The sequence below is a fragment of the Mauremys mutica genome, chromosome 7 (assembly GCF_020497125.1).
Source record: "Mauremys mutica isolate MM-2020 ecotype Southern chromosome 7, ASM2049712v1, whole genome shotgun sequence".
In the NCBI taxonomy this organism is placed as follows: Eukaryota; Metazoa; Chordata; order Testudines; family Geoemydidae; genus Mauremys; species Mauremys mutica.
In genome coordinates, this window is record NC_059078.1 from 87392500 (window position 1) to 87412537 (window position 20038).

Sequence of the window (20038 nt, forward strand, 5' to 3'; positions counted from 1 at the left end):
ATGATAAGTGGAACCTGTCACTTGCCCACTCTCCACCCTTGGGAGCAACAAAGCTGCATGGAGGTTCACACACTCCTCTAGAATCTATTTACCTTTTTAAAAGATATCAAGGGCAGGAGGAACAAAGTAAATCTCTGACAAACAATGCAACTTCAAAGAGGGGCTCTGTTTGACCAAGATTGAAGCAAGTTTGCCAGCCAGGCACAAAACGGGGTGCCTGCCAGTTCCAGCGTTAAGTCTTGTGAGGTCAAGGAAAGTAACAGGATCAGTTACAATTCTAGAAGTGAAAAAGAGAGGGTGGGGGAGAGGATGAAGTGAGTTGATGCATTAGCTTTGCAACATCAGAAGGCTTTGGATTCTTCGACCATGGGATAGTGCTCCAAGAAGGAGGAGTGCTAGGCAGAGAAGGGCTCCACCTAACGAAGAGAGGGAAGAGCATCTTCGCAAGCAGGCTGGCTAACCTAGTGAGGAGGGCTTTAAACTAAGTTCACCGGGGGAAGGAGACCAAAGCCCTGAGGTAAGTGGGGAAATGAGATACCAGGAGGAAGCATGAGCAGGAGAGCGCAAGAGGGGAGGACTCCTGTCTCAGACTGAGAAAGCAGAACAATCAGTGAGTTATCTTAAATGCCTATACACAAATGCAAGAAGCCTGGGAAACAAGCAGGGAGAACTGGAAGTCCTGGCACAGTCAAGGAACTATGATGTGATTGGAATAGCAGAGACTTGGTGGGATAACTCACATGACTGGAGTACTGTCATGGATGGATATAAACTGTTCAGGAAGGACAGACAGGGCAGAAAAGGTGGGGGAGTTGCATTGTATGTAAGAGAGGAGTATGACTGCTCAGAACTCCAGTATGAAACTGCAGAAAAACCTGAGAGTCTCTGGATCAAGTTTAGAAGTGTGAGCAACAAGGGTGATGTCGTGGTGTGAGTCTGCTATAGATCACCAGACCTGGGGGATGAGGTGGACGAGGCTTTCTTCTGGCAACTAGCAGAAGTTACTAGTTCTCAGGCCCTGGTTGTCCTGGGAGACTTTAATCACCCTGATATCTGCTGGGAGAGCAATACAGTGGTGCATGGACAATCCAGGAAGTTTTTGGAAAGTGTAGGGGACAGTTTCCTGGAGCAAGTGCTGGAGAAACCAACTAGGGGCAGAGCTCTTCTAGACCTGCTGCTCACAAACTGGGAAGAATTAGTAGAGGAAGCAAAAGTTGGGAACCTGGGAGGCAGTGACCATGAGATGGTCGAGTTCAGGATCCTGACACAAGGAAGAAAGGAGAGCAGCAGAATGTGGACCCTGGACTTCAGAAAGCAGACTTTGACTCCCTCAGGCAACTGATGGGCAGGATCCCCTGAGAGAATAAAATAGGGGGGAAAAGAGTCCAGGAGAGCTGGTTGTATTTTAAAGAATCCTTATTGAAGTTGCAGGAACAAACCATCCTGATGTGTAGAAAGAATAGTAAATATGGCAGGCGACCAGCTTGGCTTAACAGTGAAATCCTTGCTGATCTTAAACGCACAAAAGAAGCTTACAAGAAGTGGAAGATTGGACAAATGACCAGGGAGGAGTATAAAAATATTGCTCAGGCATGCAGGAGTGAAATCAGGAAGGCCAAATCACACTTGGAGTTGCAACTAGCAAGAGATGTTAAGAGTAACAAGAAGGGTTTCTTCCGGTATGTTAGCAACAAGAAGAAAGTCAAGGAAAGTGTGGGCCCCTTACTGAATAAGGGAGGCAACCTAGGGACAGAGGATGCAGAAAAAGCTAATGTACTCGATGCTTTTTTTGCCTCTGCCTTCATGAACAAGGTCAGCTCCCAGACTGCTGCATTGGGCAGCACAATATGGGGAGGAGGTGACCAGCCCTGTGTGGAGAAAGAAGTGGTTCAGGACTTTTAGAAAAACAGGACAAGCACAAGTCCATGGGGCCGGATGCGCTGCATCCGACAGTGCTAAAGGAGTTGGCAGATGTGATTGCAGAGCCATTGGCAATTATCTTTGAAAACTCATGGTGATCGGGGGAGGTCCCGGATGACTGGAAAAAGGCTAATGTAGTGCCCATCTTTAAAAAAGGGAAGGAGGAGGATCCAGGGAATTACAGGCCAGTCAGCCTCACCTCAGTCCCTGGAAAAATCATGGACCAGGTCCTCAAGGAATCAATTCTGAAGCACTTAGAGGAGAGGAAAGTGATCAGGAACAGTCAGCATGGATTCACCAAGGGCAAGTCATGCCTGACTAATCTAATTGCCTTCTATGAGGAGATAACTGGCTCTGTGGATGAGGGGAAAGCAGCGGATGTATTATTCCTTGACTTTAGCAAAGCTTTTGATACAGTCTCCCACAGTATTCTTGCCGGCAAGTTAAAAAAGTATGGGCTGGATGAATGGACTATAAGGTGGATAGAAAGCTGGCTAGATCATCGGGCTCAACGGGTAGCGATCAATGGCTCCATGCCTAGTTGGCAGCTGGTTTCAAGCAGAGTGCCCCAAGGGTCGGTCTTGGGGTTGGTTTTGTTCAATATCTTCATTAATGATCTGGAGGATGGCGTGGACTGCACTCTCAGCAAGTTTGCAGATGACACTAAACTGGGAGGAGTGGTAGATACGCTGGAGGGTAGGGATAGGATACAGAGGGACCTAGACAAATTAGAGGATTGGGCCAAAAGAAATATGATGAGGTTCAACAAGGACAAGTGCAGAGTCCTGCACTTAGGACGGAAGAATCCCATTCACTGTTACAGACTAGGGACTGAATGGCTAGGCAGCATTTCTGCAGAAAAGGACCTAGGGATTACAGTGGACGAGAAGCTGGATATGAGTCAACAGTGTGCCCTTGTTGCCAAGAAGGCTAATGGCATTTTGGGCTGTATAGGTAGAGGCATTGCCAGCAGATTGAGGGACATGATCATTACCCTCTATTTGACATTGGTGAGGCCTCATCTGGAGTACTGTGTCCAGTTTTGGGCCCCATACTACAAGGAAGATGTGGAAAAATTGGAAAGAGTCCAGCGGAGGGCAACAAAAATGATTAGGGGACTGGAGCACATGACTTATGAGGAGAGGCTGAGGGAACTAGGATTGTTTAGTCTGCAGAAGAGAAGAATGGGGGGATTTGATAGCTGCTTTCAACTACCTGAAAGGGGGTTCCAAAGAGGATGGATCTAGACTGTTCTCAGGGTAGCAGATGACAGAACAAGGAGTAATGGTCTCAAGTTGCAGTGGGGGAGGTTTAGGTTGGATATTAGGAAAAAAAATTTCACTAGGAGGGTGGTGAAGCACTGGAATGGGTTACTCAGATTCACCCTGTGGGTCAGGAAACAGCCCAGAGACCTTGCCCTCTGGTAGAAGCCACAGTCCAGGTCAGTTCCTTCTGTGTTTGATCAGGAGTTGGGAGGTTTGGGGGGAACCGGGCCCATCCTCTACTCCGGGTTACAGCCCAGGGCCCTGTGGACTGCAGCTGTCTAGAGTGCCTCCTGGTACAGCTGCGTGACAGCTACAACTCCATGGGCTACTTCCCCATGGCCTCCTCCCAACATCTTCTTTGTCCTCCCCACTGGACCTTCCTCCTGATATCTGATAATGCTTGTACTTCTCAGTCCTCCAGCAGTATGCCTACTCACTCTCAGCTTCTTGCACGCCTCTTGCTCCCAGTTCCTCGCACACACTTCCTCTCCCCTGGCTCCCTTTGGCCTGACTGGAGTGAGCCCGTTTATATCATCAGAGGGGCCTTAGAGTCATGTGCTTAACAGCCTCACCTGACTCTTAGCAGGTTAATTGGAGTCAGGTGTTCTCATTAGCCTGGAGCAGCCCCTGCTCTGGTCAGTCAGGGAACAGAAAACTGCTTATCCAGTGGCCAGTATATCTCCCTTCGACTCCTCTGCTGTTCCCAACTGGCCTGGGTCTATCACACAATATACACTTTAAAAGGTCAATCACAACTAAACGTTTTCATTTTGTCCAAAAGAAATATTTTGATCTACCCCAAAATAATTTTTCCCCAGAATTTCCTGCACTCTGGGCTAGGTGAAAGTCTCCAGATTCTTTTCATTTGAACCAAAGTCTCCACAGATTAAAGGAAAGTTCATTAATTCACTGTCTCTCCCAGTGCCCTCATCTTTAGCATATTTGAGGAATCAAACCCTTTCCGAGATGAAGTCAATAAACAGGTTCCAGCTCCTGAGAAGCTGGAAGGGGGGCTGGGGAAGGACTGTGAGGGTAGCCTGTTTTAATGTTCTGAGTTGCTATCATGTCAGCCCTGATTTAGGACATGACAGATGGGAACCCAGGCTGGCCTAATGAGACATTTGAAAGTCAGAAGCAAATGCTGAGAATGTGAAAACCTGTCAGTCACAAAGCTCAGGGCCTCACAGTGGCAATTCATTTGCTCTTTCTTGCCCCTACTATAAGCAAGGCAGTGGATTTTCAGGTTTCAGGAAGCTCTGCTTGAGAGCTCATTCTGACTGTCCCAGCAAGCCTTCCGCTCAGATGGGGAAAGGGAACCCTCCTCCCTCCTTCAGCTTCTGCCTCCAGATTTAGGTTTCCAGTCATGTCACAACAGCTTTATCTCATTCATGCAATCATGCACAAACCAACCGCCCTTCCTAGGTAGAATGCTGTTCTGAGAGATAAAAAGATTTGAGAGATCCTGTCTCTGGTTTAGCTTCTGACCTCATAGACAACCTACCTCAGAGTCCGACGGTGTGTGGCCATAAAAAGTCTGACAAAGAACCTCTGAGTAATACCACCAGGTGTAAGAGTCAGCTTTGTGGTAAATTCAGTAGCAAGATGAGCTGGGCTAGCAGCATCACATTCTCCCCCTGTTCACCTGGGGTGAAGAACACCTGAAGCTCCCACTGAAATTGAATCATGCCTGGGAAGCAGGTACTATTAACCCAGGGTTTTGGATGCAGAAGACTGACACAGAGATAGGAATGTGACTTCCCCAATGAATTAGTGGCAGGGCTGGGAATAGAACCCAGGTCCCTTGACTCCTGATACTGTGCTCTAACCACTCGACATATTGCTGTCTTCCCCTACCAACAGGTGAAATTTCACTACAGTCCTTCCTCTAATATCATAATTAAATACGAAAAGGCAAGTCTTCAGTAAGATTTCCCCCTACAGACCAAATCGCTTTTAGGACAAACTTCTTCACTGATCCCTGCATTAGGGTTGTGTCATGAACAGCTAGATCCTATTGGTTAGGTAATATTTTATATGCAGTGGCTGGTTACATTCATGAACACACGCGCCTTATGAAAATGGGGCAGGGGAAATGGCTATTGACTGTAGAGTGGGTAACGTCAATGTATCCGACCAGAATGTAAATGTTGATTTAGGTCACCACTGAAACTACTGCTTATCACTTTACTATCACTTAGCTCAACTTCCTACAGCCCTCTCCCCCACCCTTTTGTCTCTTCCATTCCCCCCATTGCATGTTGTCATATACCTAGATTGTGAATTCTCCGTGGCAGGGACTGTCTTTATTACTCATTTGTACAGCACCTAGCACATGTGGGGCCATGTTTCTTGATTGGAGCCCCAGATGCTACTGCAACACAAATAAAAATTAAAGAATGGACCCATCCCTAGTCACTAGTGGAACAAATCCCAATATTCCCACACAATTCAGCAAGAATGGGTGAAGCTTAGGGACTCAAAAAGCAGAGATGCTACAGGTCAGGAATGAAGGACAATTAAAAAACAAACAAACCAGAACTGGCTCTCTCTAATCACCTGAAATGGACATTTGGCACAGTTCTTGAGAGGGAAGAAGGCCAGAATTGGAATTCTGAGCAGTCTGACATGGACTTGAGTATAATGAGTATCACTTTTAACAGTGTTCCGTCATTATCAATTCATCTGGGTAACCCTTTCTGGATAAGTCCATTACCTCATGTTTAATGCTGGCACTCCCATGGAAGCCTATGGGGTGATACTCTGGATTGCAAATGACTTTCATTAAGCAGAGTGTTAATACAATAACATACAAATGAATCCCTAATGATAGGACACTAGCAGTATTACCTCTACTTGATATTAATTGGGTGACACTTTATTTTAATGGTACATTAATTAATGCAGAATTTCAGCGGAAGTCCACATGACACCTAACATTAATATAAATGAATTCATTATCATCTGTGTTATTACAAGAAATGACAAATAAATCTGAAACAGTGGGACCCTTCAAATAATAATCACGAATCATTAGGTACTACATTCATTTATGCAACATATTGCAAATATATACATAAAATCTAAGGATGTTTGTCTGTGAACACATTTTCCTTTGCACACTAGTTTGGTATCTCATTTGCGTTCCCTGAAAAAGTGCTTCTGTACTCCTCCGACAGCAAAGGATATTCCCTCTTTCCCCCCTCCCACTCCTAAGGATGCAACCACCATCCATCCTGGCTGAGGAGCATTTGGACTCCCTTCGGAGTTCATCCTCAATAAACCCGGAAAGTACTTCTCCCTCTTCACCAAGGATTGCACATTGAAAGCTTTGCAGGATTCCTGGCACACTTCCGCCTGGGCGGAGAGAGACTGGGACAAGGAATTGAATCCTGGTGTCCTGCACAGCATGACTCTCGAAGTAGTAATTAAAAATAGGACCAGGCACTACATTTTATTCACAATGCAAATCCACAAGAAAAAGTCTCCTTCCAGGGGAAGTTCCCATGAGGATTCCCTACCTCCAACTCCTATTTCATGGCCCTCTGACTGCCTTTATTGCCCCTTAACACCTGCATTTTTTTTCCAAACAAACTGCAAAGGCCACACCCTGCTGCCCCTCTGACAGGACCCCAGGGTTCCCCTCCCCAAGCCCCAGCAGCCGCCCTAGCTTTGCTGATATGTTCCTGTGTGTAAGGGTACAAGAAGAATTGTCAGATCTGAATGATTGCTATATTCCAAAGTCAGGTGACAAAGCAGTACCTTGATTTATGAAGCCAGAAGGATCCTAAAAGAGCTTTCTAAACAGCAGAAGTGACTAAGGAGTGTAACAAGCAACAAACACTGGAGAAGATGAGTTATGATTTCCATCTCTCTTTCACCAAAGTTTCTGCCAGACCCATAAAAAGTGAAAAACCATCTCCCCCAATAAATTTTATGCTCTGGTAACATAAGCTAAAACTGCCTTTCACCTTAGTGAAGAACTGTTCAAAGATGTTCCACCTTCATGGGCACAAAATATCTGTTCTACCTCTGATCAGAGATGGAAAATCTGTTTGAAGTTTAGGACCTGTACGTTCTGATAAACCAGTCTGAAGAAAACCTCTTAAAGTGAGAAATCTCTGGAAGACTGTGAACAGGTACAATTCCAAGATGCTCTAACTAAAACAAAAGTCATACATTGGGTGGAGTCAAAACACTCAGATTCCTGGGGATGGCTTTATTAACAAAGAAGTTATCAATAAAGTTCAGCTCAGGCCTTCTCACCAGGGTTAGCTGCCCCTAAGATGCCTGTCTCAGAAAGGGTCAACCCTAAGCTATTCATTCTCTCTGCTCCTATAGACACATTCCTACCTATTCCTTATATCCAAATAGAGTAATGAGCCACCTGCCCCAATAGCTCAACCACACACACGTAACCCTGTTCCAGCAGGATCAACATTCAAAACCTACTGACAGGAGTGGGTATTTCAGGTAAACACTTTCACAAACTCTCACTCCCACTCCTTGTCAGATTTGTAAATTCCGGATACCCTGACAGACTAGCAGGTGGGTTCTGTAAGTTCCTTCTAGCCAGTGGTCTGCATGAGACAGAGTTGGCACCCAATGCATTCCAACTCAATACATCCACCAGTTTTGCCAAGAGCCTTAGCAACTTTTGTTTAAATAAGTGTTACAAAATACATGTTTAATTAATTGCACCGTCTCTAGATGATGTGGGGAAAGGAAGATAGGACACTGATGAGTGGAGAATAAAAATGAGCATATAGCCAGCGCAAAGGCGGAGGACTTTAATATTCAGAATAATGCAAACAGCAGTACAAAGCAAAGAAAGTGTTCATCTAAGGAGAATTATGGCACTATGAATAGCAATACACACAATCTAAAAAGGTGTAACTAAAGCATGGCTCGGGAAGTTCTGCCATGCAGCCCATGGACTTCGGCCTCTCTACTACAATATTACCACCTGTATAGGAGAGTCTCAGTGCACAATCTCCAGATTTATCTGAATAGCGAATATTCGGATCAAAAGAGGGAACTTGAAGATTGGTGAGGGCTGCATGTCAGTGCTGAAGATGAACCAGCATGGGAGCAAGGTTTCTTCACAGAGATCCCCAGTGTCCAGCCAAGGTATTTGAGTACAAAATTTCCCCCTTAACATACAGTTCCATACATGATAATGCACTACATACATCTGTGAAGGCCAGAGTCAAAGACCCAGGTAACACCACTGCCAGGCAAGACTGGGCCCGGGCTTGTGACATCAGGGACAATAGCAATGAGCGATCAGTCAAAGAGGAGGGTGGCCAGAGGGACTGTGTGGAAGTGGAGCAAAGGGAACTGAGCTGTCTCAGAAGTAGTGAGAGAAAAAGCAACTGAAGAGAGTAAATAAAGCTGAGCAGCTAGTCAGAGGGGAGGGGGAATGCATCATCCTAATTGATGCCAACCACATAAATTATGCCTTGGGAAAAGTGACCAGCTGAGCCTCAAACTGGGCCAGATTCTGGCCCAACAGAACAAGCAAAATGCAAAGAAATGCCTCAGGCAACCACAGCAGGAACATTGTTTCTTTTTAATTTGAGTGAGTGATACAACAGCCTGAAAATAGGTGCAGATAGGTTTTCTTGTCAGACAGACTAATCTTAACTGCCTCTGGGCAAGTAATCCAGCTGGGACATTCCCCCTCAGCCTGGTCAGTGCTACTCCCTTCAGGCTGAGACTGACATGTAGAAAGTTCCTTCATGGTAACAAGGTTCTTTGAATGATCCAAACTCTGGCTTTTAACTAGTCTAACTACATCAATGATATTTCTATCCTCTGGACAGACAACCTACACTGCTGCATAGATTTCCACCACAACTTCAACAACCATCACCCATCCATTATATTCTCTCTAGAACACTCAAACACAAGCATCAGCTTCCTGGACACCAGGATCAGCTTCAACAATGAAACCTTACTAGCTACTACATACACAGATCACCACATCTACCTTCACAGATCCAGTATCCACCCCAAACACACCAACAAATCTGTTCTCTACAGCCAAGCATTCACATACCACAGAATATGTTCCAAGGAGAAAGTCCAGGATATACACCTTAACATACTGAAAACCGCCTTCACCAAGCAAGGACACTCCACCAGAGATGTAGATCACATCATGGAACAGGCCACCCAAAATTTCAAGAGAACCTGCTTCAACACAGAAATAAAACCCCTTACAACCACATTCCATTCCAGAGGACATGCATCCATGCCAATGATGGGTTCTGCTCTATAGTTGTTACCTATCACTCCACACTGGAACCAATATGGGGTATCATTAAACAATTAAACAATTACAATCCATACTCAATGGGGACCACATTCTGAAAGAAATCTTTCCTGAATCTCCTCTTCTGGCATTCAAACAACCCCCAACCTCCCTAAGTTCATCAGCAGAAGCAAGCTCCCTGCAGACCAGGATACTAAATGCCCCAACAACTACTAAGTGGATTAAATGAGACAATCACTACGCTCTCGAATGAACTCACACAGGAAAAAATTATAAAAAACAAAAACTACGTCACTGTGGGTGAACACTTTTCACAAAACGATCACTGACCTCTCAGTACTCCTAAAAGAAAATCTGCACAACACCTTCAAAAGATGAGCCTGGAAGCTTAAATTCGCAATTTGGCTAGACACTAAAAATCATGGACTGAAGAGAGATACTGGATTTATGGCTTATTACACTGCTCTACAGGCAAAATGCTTCTGAAATAAATGTAGTCAAACTTTACTAATTCTGGGTCACTGAGAACGAAAATGATGCTTAAAATTGTTGATTGGCGCTAGTTTTGAATATATGCTATTGGGTCAGTATATACGTCCCTTGACTTGGGAATAGCGGAGGATAAGTGAGTTATAAAGGGAAGGGATCTCAATTTAAATCAGAAATGACTAAAATACATCTTTGACGGGATCTATGAATAAATCTATGATTGGGTTTGGACAGTACTTGCTTTTTAGGCAAAACAATGAATGATGCAATCTGAAGCTGGTATTGCGTCATACATGATATGAATTGCATCATGTTATTCCTAGAAGTCATGGATGATGCAATCATAACGAAGCTTACATCACTCTGCTGAACAAATTGCCCTATATCAGCTCTAGAAATCATACAGTGTCGTGCTCTCTTATTTGTCAGTGTTTGATTTTGCAAAGGGACACATTTCTGTTTAGCCAAAGTGAGCAGAGATGCCTCGTATTTGTGTGAACAGTGTAGATAACTTCTGCTGTGTTTGTGGTGAAGTGACTTTTGTATCACAAAAGCGCAGTATAACCACTATGGTTAAGAAAGCCTATCACCTTTATTTTGGCTGCAAAATTGGAGATCAGGACAAGAGGTGGGCCCCACACATATGCTGCAACACTTGTGCAACAAATCTTCGCCAGTGGTTGAACAGGAAAAGGAAATCTATGCCTTTTGCAGTGCCAATGATTTGGAGAGAGCCAACAGATCATACCAGCAATTGTTACTTCTGCATGGTGCCTCCGGTTGGGAAAGGTGTGTCAAAGAAAAAAAGTGGACTGTGCATTATCCAAACATTCCATCAGCTATACGCCCAGTACCCCACGGAGAAGGACTGTCGGTTCCTGATGCACCAGAATCACTCTCACTTGAGTCAGACAAGGAAGAGGAAGAGGATGAAACTTCTGGTCCAGAACCATCAATGTCACAGGACCCACATTTTCTCCCATCCTCCTCCTCTGAACCACACCTCATAACACAAGGTGAACTGAATGACCTTGTCAGGGATTTGGAACTACCCAAGAGTAAGGCAGAGCTGTTGGGCTCCAGACTACAGCAGTGGAATCTCCTGGCAGGTGATGTTAGGGTTTCCATGTTCCGTGACCGTCAAAAGGATCTTGTCCCATTCTTGTAGCCTGCAACAACATCGATGGTGTGATGGCAGCCCTCAACATCGTTCACGATCCAGATGAGTGCAGACTGTTCATTGATTCATCGAAGACGAGTCTTAAAGCTGTTTTACTGCATAATGGCAATGTTTTGCCATCAATTCCAGTTGGTCATGCAGTCCATATGAAGGAAACCTATGACAACATGAAACAACTTTTGAGGTGCATAAACTATGACCAACATCAGTGGCAGCTTTGTGGCGATTTGAAGGTTGTTGCTCTCTTGCTTGGTCTGCAGACTGGATACACAAAGTACTGCTGTTTTCTCTGCGAATGGGATAGTCGTGCAAGAGATTCCCACTACATCAAGAAAGATTGGCCACTCTGACAGTCATTGGAGCCTGGGAGGAAAAGTGTTCAGCATCCACCACTTGTTGAATCAAGGAAGATTTTGTTACCACCCTTACACATCAAGCTGGGTCCGATGAAGAACTTTGTCAAGGCCATTGACAAAACACAAGCAGCTTTCAAGTACCTCCATGGAAAATTTCCAAGGTTAAGTGAAGCTAAGATAAAGGAAGGTGTCTTTGTTGGTCCTCAGATTTGTGAACTTCTTCGAGATGATGCATTTGACCATGCACTGCGTGGCAAGGAAAAGACGGCATGGAAAGCCTTCCAATTAGTGGCAATAAATTTTCTCGGAAACAACAAGGCAGACAACTACAGGTTGGTGGTGGAAAACCTCCTCAAGGCATACAAAAGCCTTGGTTGCAACATGTCACTAAAGATACATTTTTTGCACTCTCATCTAGATTTTTTTCCACCGAACTGTGGAGCAGTGAGCGACGAGCACGGCGAGCGATTTCACCAGGACATTGCAACAATGGAGAAACGCTATCAGGGCAAATGGAGCCCATCAATGCTTGCAGACTATTGCTGGACAGTGACAAGAGATGCTCCATTTAATGAATACAAGAGACAAGCCAAGAAGCGCCGAGTAGACACTGAATAGGACTAAACTATGTACATAATAGTTTTTTGCCTTTTGTTTCATAATAAATTTTATTTATATAACCCTTTTGCTGATTTTTAAAGTGTTACATAAACAGGACAGGTGAAATATTATCATGTAAAGCAACCATAAACACATGAAAAGACCTAGGTTTACAATTTATGATTAAAACTCTACTATCTACACAATATACATAGACATAAAATGTAAAAACTTAAATATCTTAGAAACAGTAGTCAATCAGTTGTTTTAATTGTCATATTTGAATTCAGCATCAAAATACATAATAAATAGCACATTTTATCTTTGAAGCAGACGACTTTTCAAAAATTGTAGACCAGTGTTACACCAATCTATAACCCAGCCACTAACCACCACCCCCAGTTTGTTATTTTTTTCCCCTCCTTTCCCCACTCTGACTGGAGATGCATTAACTAGGCACTGCTCCTTAACTACTTATGCTAAAAAATCCATTCCATCTTGTATTTTGCTGTGACACTAACAGATTTCCCAGACCTGAAGAAGAGCTCTGTGTAAGTTCAAAATTTGTCTCTTTCATCAACAGAAGTTGGTCCAATAAAAGATATTACCCACCCTGTCTCCAGTAACTTGGGACCAACACAGGTACAACAACACTGCATAAATAGGATCTTACATGCCACCTTAGATATTTGTGTTCACTTGACCTTATTTCTCTAACATGATTCCTGTTTAAAAGGATTTCCCAGAGGATCCAACACATTGATTTATGCCTATACATTACTGGTAAGGATACGATTCTGTCACAGAGATGATGGATTCCGTGACTTTCGGGGACCTCCGTGACTTCTTCTGGGGCAGGTCTGGAGCAGCTGCCAGCTCCGGTGCTGCCGAAACAGCCAACTGGCAGCCAGCCCCAAGGCTGCCAGAACAGATGGCCGGCAGCCAGCCCTGGACCCAGCAGAGCAGCAGTCCTGGGCCCACTGGAGCAGTAGCTGGGGTTGGATCAGCCCCCCTGGGGATGGAGCAGCAGTAGTCAGCCCCTGTTGCAGTAGCAACGGCGGCGGGGCTGGAACAGCTACAAGTCCTGGCAGTTCTCTGTTTGCCTTCTCCCACCCCCCGTGGTATTTTTAGTAAAAGGGACAGGTCACAGGCTTCCGTGAATTTTTGTTTATTGCTCATGACCTGTCCTTGACTTTTATTAAAAATAACTGTGACAGAATTTTAACCTTAATCATTGATTTATGCCTATATGTGAATTAAAGCAGTGATATTGTGGAATTCCTATATTTCATTTTAAACAATAAAATCTAGACTCAGGAAGGTGTCTCTGGCTGGAAATAGATACGTTTTAAGTGTCATCCTTTCTGGCACCCATTTAGGAAATAAGGTGAACACTACTCTTGTTGGATAGGCAATTTAGATTCTCCTCTTTACCCAGATGTGCTCCTGCTGACATCTGTATGTCAAATGTGCATGGGATTCCTCCAGAGAATAATTCATCATTAGAGCTAGGGGGAAAAAGCAAAAAACTAGGGCTGTCGATTTAATCGCATGAGTTAACTGCGATCACTCAAAAAAATTAACTGCAATTAAAAAAATGAATCACGATTAATCACACTGTTAAACAATAGAATAACAATTGAAGTTTATTACATATTTTGGATGTTTTTTCTGCATTTTCAAATATATTGATTTCTACTACAACACAGAATACAAAGTGTACAGTGCTTACTTTATATTATTTTTATTACAAATATTTGCACTGTAAAAATGATAAACAAAAGAAATAGTATTTTTCAATTCACCTCATACAAGCACTGTAGTGCAATCTCTTTATTGTGAAAGTGGAACTTACAAATGTAGATTTTTTTTTGTTAAATAACTGCACTCAAAAACAAAACCATGCAAAACTTTAGAGCCTACAAGTCCACTCAGTCCTACTACTTGTTCAGCCAATTGCTAAGACAAACAAGTTTGTTTACATCTATGGGAAATACTCCTGACTGCTTCTTACTTACAATGTTACCTGAAAGTGAGAACAGGAGTTAACATGGCATTTTTGTAGCTGGCATTGCGAGGTATTTACATGCCAGATATGCTAAACACTCATCTGTCCCTTCATGCTTTGGCCACCATTCCAGAGGACATGCTTCCATGCTGATGACGCTTGTTAAAAAAATGTGTTAATTAAATTTGTGACTGAACTCCTTGGGGGAGAATTGTATGTCTCCTGCTCTGTTTTACCTACATTCTGCCATATATTTAATGTTATAGCAGTCTCAGATGATGACCCAGCACATGTTCGTTTTAAGAACACTTTTTCAGCAGATTTGACAAAACGCAAAGAAGGTATCAATGTGAGATTTCTAAGGATAGCTACAGCACTCCACCCAAGGTTTAAAAATCTGAAATGCCTTCCAAAATCTGAGAGGGCCAAGGTGTGGAGAATGTTTTCAGATGTCTTAAAGAAGCAACATTCCGATGTGGAAACTACAGAACCCAAACCACCAAAAAAGAAAATCAACCTTCTGCTGGTGGCATCTGACTCAGATGATGAAAATGAACATGCACCGGTCTGCTCTGCTTTGGATCGTTATAGAGCAGAACCCATCATTGGCATGGATGCATGTCCTCTGGAATGGTGGTTGAAGCATGAAGGGATATATGAATCTTTAGCACATCTGACATGTAAATATTTTGTGATGCTGACTACAACAATGCCATGCAAACACCAGGTGACATTGTAAACAAGACATAGGCAGCATTATCTCCTGCAAATTTTAACCAAACTTGTTTGTGTGAGAGATTGGCTGAAGTAGGACTGAGTGGACTTGTAGGTTCTAAAGTTTCACATTGTTTTATTTTTGAATGCTGTTATTTTTTGTACATAATTCTACATTTGTAAGTTTAACTTTCATGATAAAGAGATTGCACTACAGCACTTGTGTTAGGTTAATTGAATATACTATTCCTTTTGTTTTTTACAGTGCAAATATTTGTAATAAAAAATAAAGTGAGCACTGTACATTTGGTATTCTGTGTTGTAATGGAAATCAATACATTTGAAAATGTAGAAAACATCCAAAAATATTTAAAGAAATGGTATTCTATTATTGTTTAGCAGTGCAATTAATTGCAATTCATTTTTTAATCACTTCACAGCCCTGAAAAAAGCCCATTGTAGGTTATAAACATAACAAAACCTAGAGGCACAACAATTATAAATAAATCACACCTTCCCCCTCTGCCTTCTCTTCCCCCTCCCACCCTCTCCCTTTCTTTCCTATCACTGTCAAAACTTGTTCTTGATGTCTGACGGCGAAGTTGTGCATGTGGATGCAACAGTAAAACCAGCCAAAGTTTATAAAAGCTTGTCTTCACCCATTCCTCTCAGTCTTCAAAAGAACACTGCCAAGAGGAGAAAGACAGGATTCCAGACAACCCCCTGTAGTCTGTCCTGTGGTTGGCAGCAGGCACAATTAACTAGCATTGACCAAATTAAGCATATTTCTGGGCATTTATGCTCAAAACAATGTTGAACTGAGCATGTGGTACTGCTCATTCCCACCGCAGGCTGTTACTGAATGAAATAATTTCTTAAAAATGGGAGATGAACGTTAGGTGCTTAAGTCCATACTCAGGGATTTGTATAAGTGGCTTTATTTTTAAAAAGCCCTGAGGCTCACTCACTTCAATGTGAGCTGCTGGGTGCTCAGCCCATTTGATCCTGAATGCAGGAAGTTCCTGTGTCAACCTGATTTCTGGAAGATCTAAGTTTCACAGCCATATGCTTGTCTCATACACCTGCCCCAACTCATAGAAACGTAATGCTGTGCAGTGTCACCTTCACAGACTCTGACTGTCCCTCTCACCGCTGCACTGAGAAACAAGTAACCCATTAATGACTGGTGTTGGATCTACAGGTGAACATGGACATAGTGAACTGATCTTTATAAATATTATATTTTCCATCAGTACTTCCCCTCAGTTCAAGTAAGTGAGTTTTGCTGTAGTCCCTTCACAGAGCATTGGAGTGAGTGCCTGCTGTGAAGGGAATGTTATGGGATGGGATGAGGTGTGGAAGAAAAAATAAGGAATGTCAGCTGTACTTAGTTCTAGTTTTATAGAACTAAGAAATGAAGTTAAGAGGAAGAGGTCTAGCTCTGGGTGGTTACAACAGAACATCCCAATCCACCCTCCCTGTCTCTCAGAGCAGCAGAGGAAAGAAAAGAAAGAGGCACTGCTTTATCTTCTACAGCAGGGGTAGGCAACCTATGGCACGTGTGCTGAAGGCGGCACACAAACTGATTTTCAGTGGCACTCACACTGCCCAGGTCCTGGCCACTGCTCGGGGTGGGGGGCTATGCATTTTAATTTAATTTTAAATGAAGCTTCTTAAACATTTAAAAAACCTTATTTACTTTACATACAACAATAGGTTAGTTATATATTATAGACTTATAGAAAGAGACCTTTTAAAAAAGGTTAAAATGTATTACTGGCACACAAAACTTTAAATGAGAGTGAATAAATGAAGACTCGGCACACCATTTCTGAAAGGTTGCCGACCCCTGTTCTACAGCAACATTAACAGCTATTTTTTATTATTGATCCAAAGTCCCGGGAGCACAACCCATCCAGAAGCTTGGGAGAATTTTTAAACCTTAGGGATGTTTAAGGCTAAAATAAAGCAGCTGCAGCCACACCAGGAGTGTGGAAAGAGTGTCCAGAAACATCAGACTCACCATGGTTGGATACTGGGGACTTTCCAAGGCTTGAATTTTGGTTTGTTAAGTACCGTATATACTCGTTCATTAGCCCGTTCGTTTATAAGCTGACCCCCCAAAATGGATAGGTAAAAATAGCAAAAACTGTGACCCTTTCATAAACCAACCCTATATTTCAGGGTCTGGAAAACTTTGGTTCCCAGCCCACCAGGGTAAGCTGCTGGTGGGTCAGGATGTTTTGTTTACCTGGAGCATCTGCAGGCATGGCATTGGCTGGGAATGGCGACCCGCAGCCACGGGGAGCTGAGGGGCCCATGCCTGCAGACGCTCCAGGTAAATAAAACAACAATGTATTAGATCAAGGATCGGCAATCTTTGGCACATGGCTCGCCAGGGTAAGCACCCTGGCGGGCTGGGCCGGTTTGTTTACCTGCCGTGTCCACAGGTTCGGCCGATCGCGGCTCCCACTGGCCGCGGTTCTCTGCTCCAGGCCAATGAAGGCGTCGGGAAGCGGCAGCCAGCACATCCCTCGGCCCACCCTGCTTCCCGCCACCTCCACTGGCTTGGAGCAGCGAACCGCGACCAGTGGGAGCCATGATTGGCTGAACCTGCACATGCAGCAGGTAAACAAACTGCCTGGCCTGCCAGGGTACTTACCCTGGTGGGCCGCGGGCCAAAGATTGCCGATCCCTGTATTAGATATTCAATTCAATGATTCCATAGAGCTTAAAATCATCAAATTTTGGAGTAGACCCATTTATAAGCCGACCCCCGCTCTTTGATGCATCACTTTTTAACCAAAAATAGTCAGCTTATGAATGAGTATATACAATAACTATCACAAAACCCTGCCATAGTAGTTAAAATCTTAGTTTATCAGAGGGAAACCTGAAAGATAGCATGTAGTGCATGGCTTGCACACACACAGCAGAAAAATGTTTCTTCTTGATTTCATTTCTCAACACCCAGCTAACATACCTTAGTTTCCTCCTTCCAACTCCACAATTTCCCTTTCCCTCCCTAGGACTGGCTGAGGTGACTGTGCAGGCTTTCAGTAGTAATGATTCAGGTAAACATGTATTTATTCAGCTGTAAGCCAAGACATTGACTAAGATGAGGAAATAAAGATTCTCCTCATCTCTACCTCCATTTATCTCACCTGCCGTTGCTCACTTTTCTGTTCTGAATGCCAGGGACAAGACACTTAGCACCTACTGTTAAGAAAAAATCTATTACATGCGAGAGAGACACTTCTTCATAAAGCCAGTGACAAGCAGCAAGTAGCAGCCAGTTTCTCTTTCATATTATTCTTTTCCAGGCCACAGCCATGGGCACGAGCTCCTAACCAAACAAACAGCTTGAATTATTCATTTCTCTTTCAGTCCCACCTACAACAAGAGAACTTTCTGTAAAGGCTCACCCCGATGAAGATGGCAGACTCTTGTAGCTAAAGACTTCAAACACTCACCCTCTCCTTGGCCTGACCAGTTGGACCAGAGTACAGTAATTGTGAACTCCCTCACAGCCAGAAACCTACACCACTCCCTATTCCAGTCCATTGACTCCTGCTGGGAGAGGATGGTACTGGAGCAGTCTGTCCCCACTAAACCTATCGCCTTTCATTCATTATCGAGATGTCGACTCCTGCCTCTGATCAGTCCCTGATGCCTGCTTCCATTGCCCATTCATTAAACTTTCAAGCAAGTACCTCTGTTCTTTCTCCCATGCTGCCTCTCAAGCTTGGGAGGAGCTCCCCGCAAAAATCTGCAAAGCTACCTCGTTATCCTTCTTCAAAATCCTCCTTAAACTCTCCTTTGCTGTGATACCTCCAGAAACTGGACCACGGTAAGGCTTCTGGAGTGCTGAGACCACTACCTATCACACTGACCAATACTGTCTCCTTGTTTCTTTACAATCCCCATCTGTCTGTACCCACCAACTATCTCTTGTCTTATACTCAAATTGTAAACTCTTTGGGGACAGGGACCATCTTTTTGTTCTGTGTTTGTACAGTGCTCCTAGCACCATGATGACTTGGTCCTTGACTAGTGCTTGTAGGTGCTACAGCAATACAAATAATAAATCATGAATGCCTGAGCCAGACAGCATTCTTATAAATGTATGCTACTGCGAGAGGCTGAGGCAGTGATACCTACCATCACTTTTGCAGCCAGAGTTCCTATAGCAACACGTTGCTGCGGTGGACGACTACACACCAAATAAGGACTGTCACATTGGTACAGGCTGCCATATTCTCTCATTGTTCTTTGATGTCAGCTGATATCGACCCTCCAAAGCCCTGGCAGCAGCATTAGCTGCCACAGAATTTAATGAGTTCCACTTCTCTTGGGTAACTCCATGGTCTTTCTACAGATCTGCACTTACCATTTGGGGTACACACAGGTTGGGGTGACAAGGCCATGAGATGGGGGGAAGGGAACCTCAGAAACCACATAGCTCCATGCTCCCAGAAACCCACCTTCACATGTCTTCCCCCAGGAAGCACATTTTCCAATAGTCACCACATAATGTCCCCTCTGTGCTCCCCCTTGGAAGCACCCATTCCTTTTTCCTCTCCCCACAGCTCCCTATACCTATTGTAGCATACTATATTATCCCACTCTTCCTGAGCTGATGCCTAGTGAGCAATCAGCTCTGGGAGTGAAGGCTGGAGACTGACTGAGGCCTTGGCAAACGTATGTTGTTACCCATTACAAGATAGTTGGTTTAAAATGGGAGCAGCAGTGTCTTTTTAAAAAAAATGGGGGCAGAAGCATTTAGCAAGTTATTAAAGGGATTGTTCTTTAAAAGACCAATCAGCTAATTTTGAACTGATTTTGAAGGTGGTTATCAAGCAGTCAGCTGATGACACAGTGAGGCTGCGGCTCTTTTTAAACAGTGCTTAACTTGCAACAGTCACACACCCCCTCACCCCCCACCTCACCCCCGTAAAACACACCTGGACACCAGAACTTTCCAAGAACTCAGTCTGGACCCTTGGCAAGTATAATTCTGACACCAAGCAGTTAACTGCAGCCAACATCTCAGTCTCCTGAGTTCTGATGTACGGTCAATAGAATCAGTCTGAAACCTCATCATTTCAACCAGATGTGTAGTTGAGGACCATAATAGAGTTCTGATTCATTTTCCAGCCCATGAAAAGCAACCTGCTTGCAGAACAGCACTGAAACCCCCTCTCCTCTCCTCCCCTTCACCACTCCCATTAT

The 20038-nt window shown here is 43.9% G+C and overlaps 1 protein-coding gene across 5 annotated transcripts in view; it reads right to left on the reverse strand.

The window, feature by feature from the left end:
• Window positions 1–20038, reverse strand: part of CDH23 (cadherin related 23) — a 529883-nt gene that overhangs the window by 315321 nt on the left and 194524 nt on the right. The window contains exon 1 of one of the 5 annotated variants that reach the window (XM_045025449.1): window positions 5455–5541. The exons of the other annotated variants lie outside the window; for them this stretch is intronic. The gene's annotated coding sequence lies outside the window, so the exon portion shown is untranslated. Of the gene's footprint in view, window positions 1–5454; window positions 5542–20038 lie in introns of those variants that run through there. 5 annotated transcript variants of the gene reach the window in all.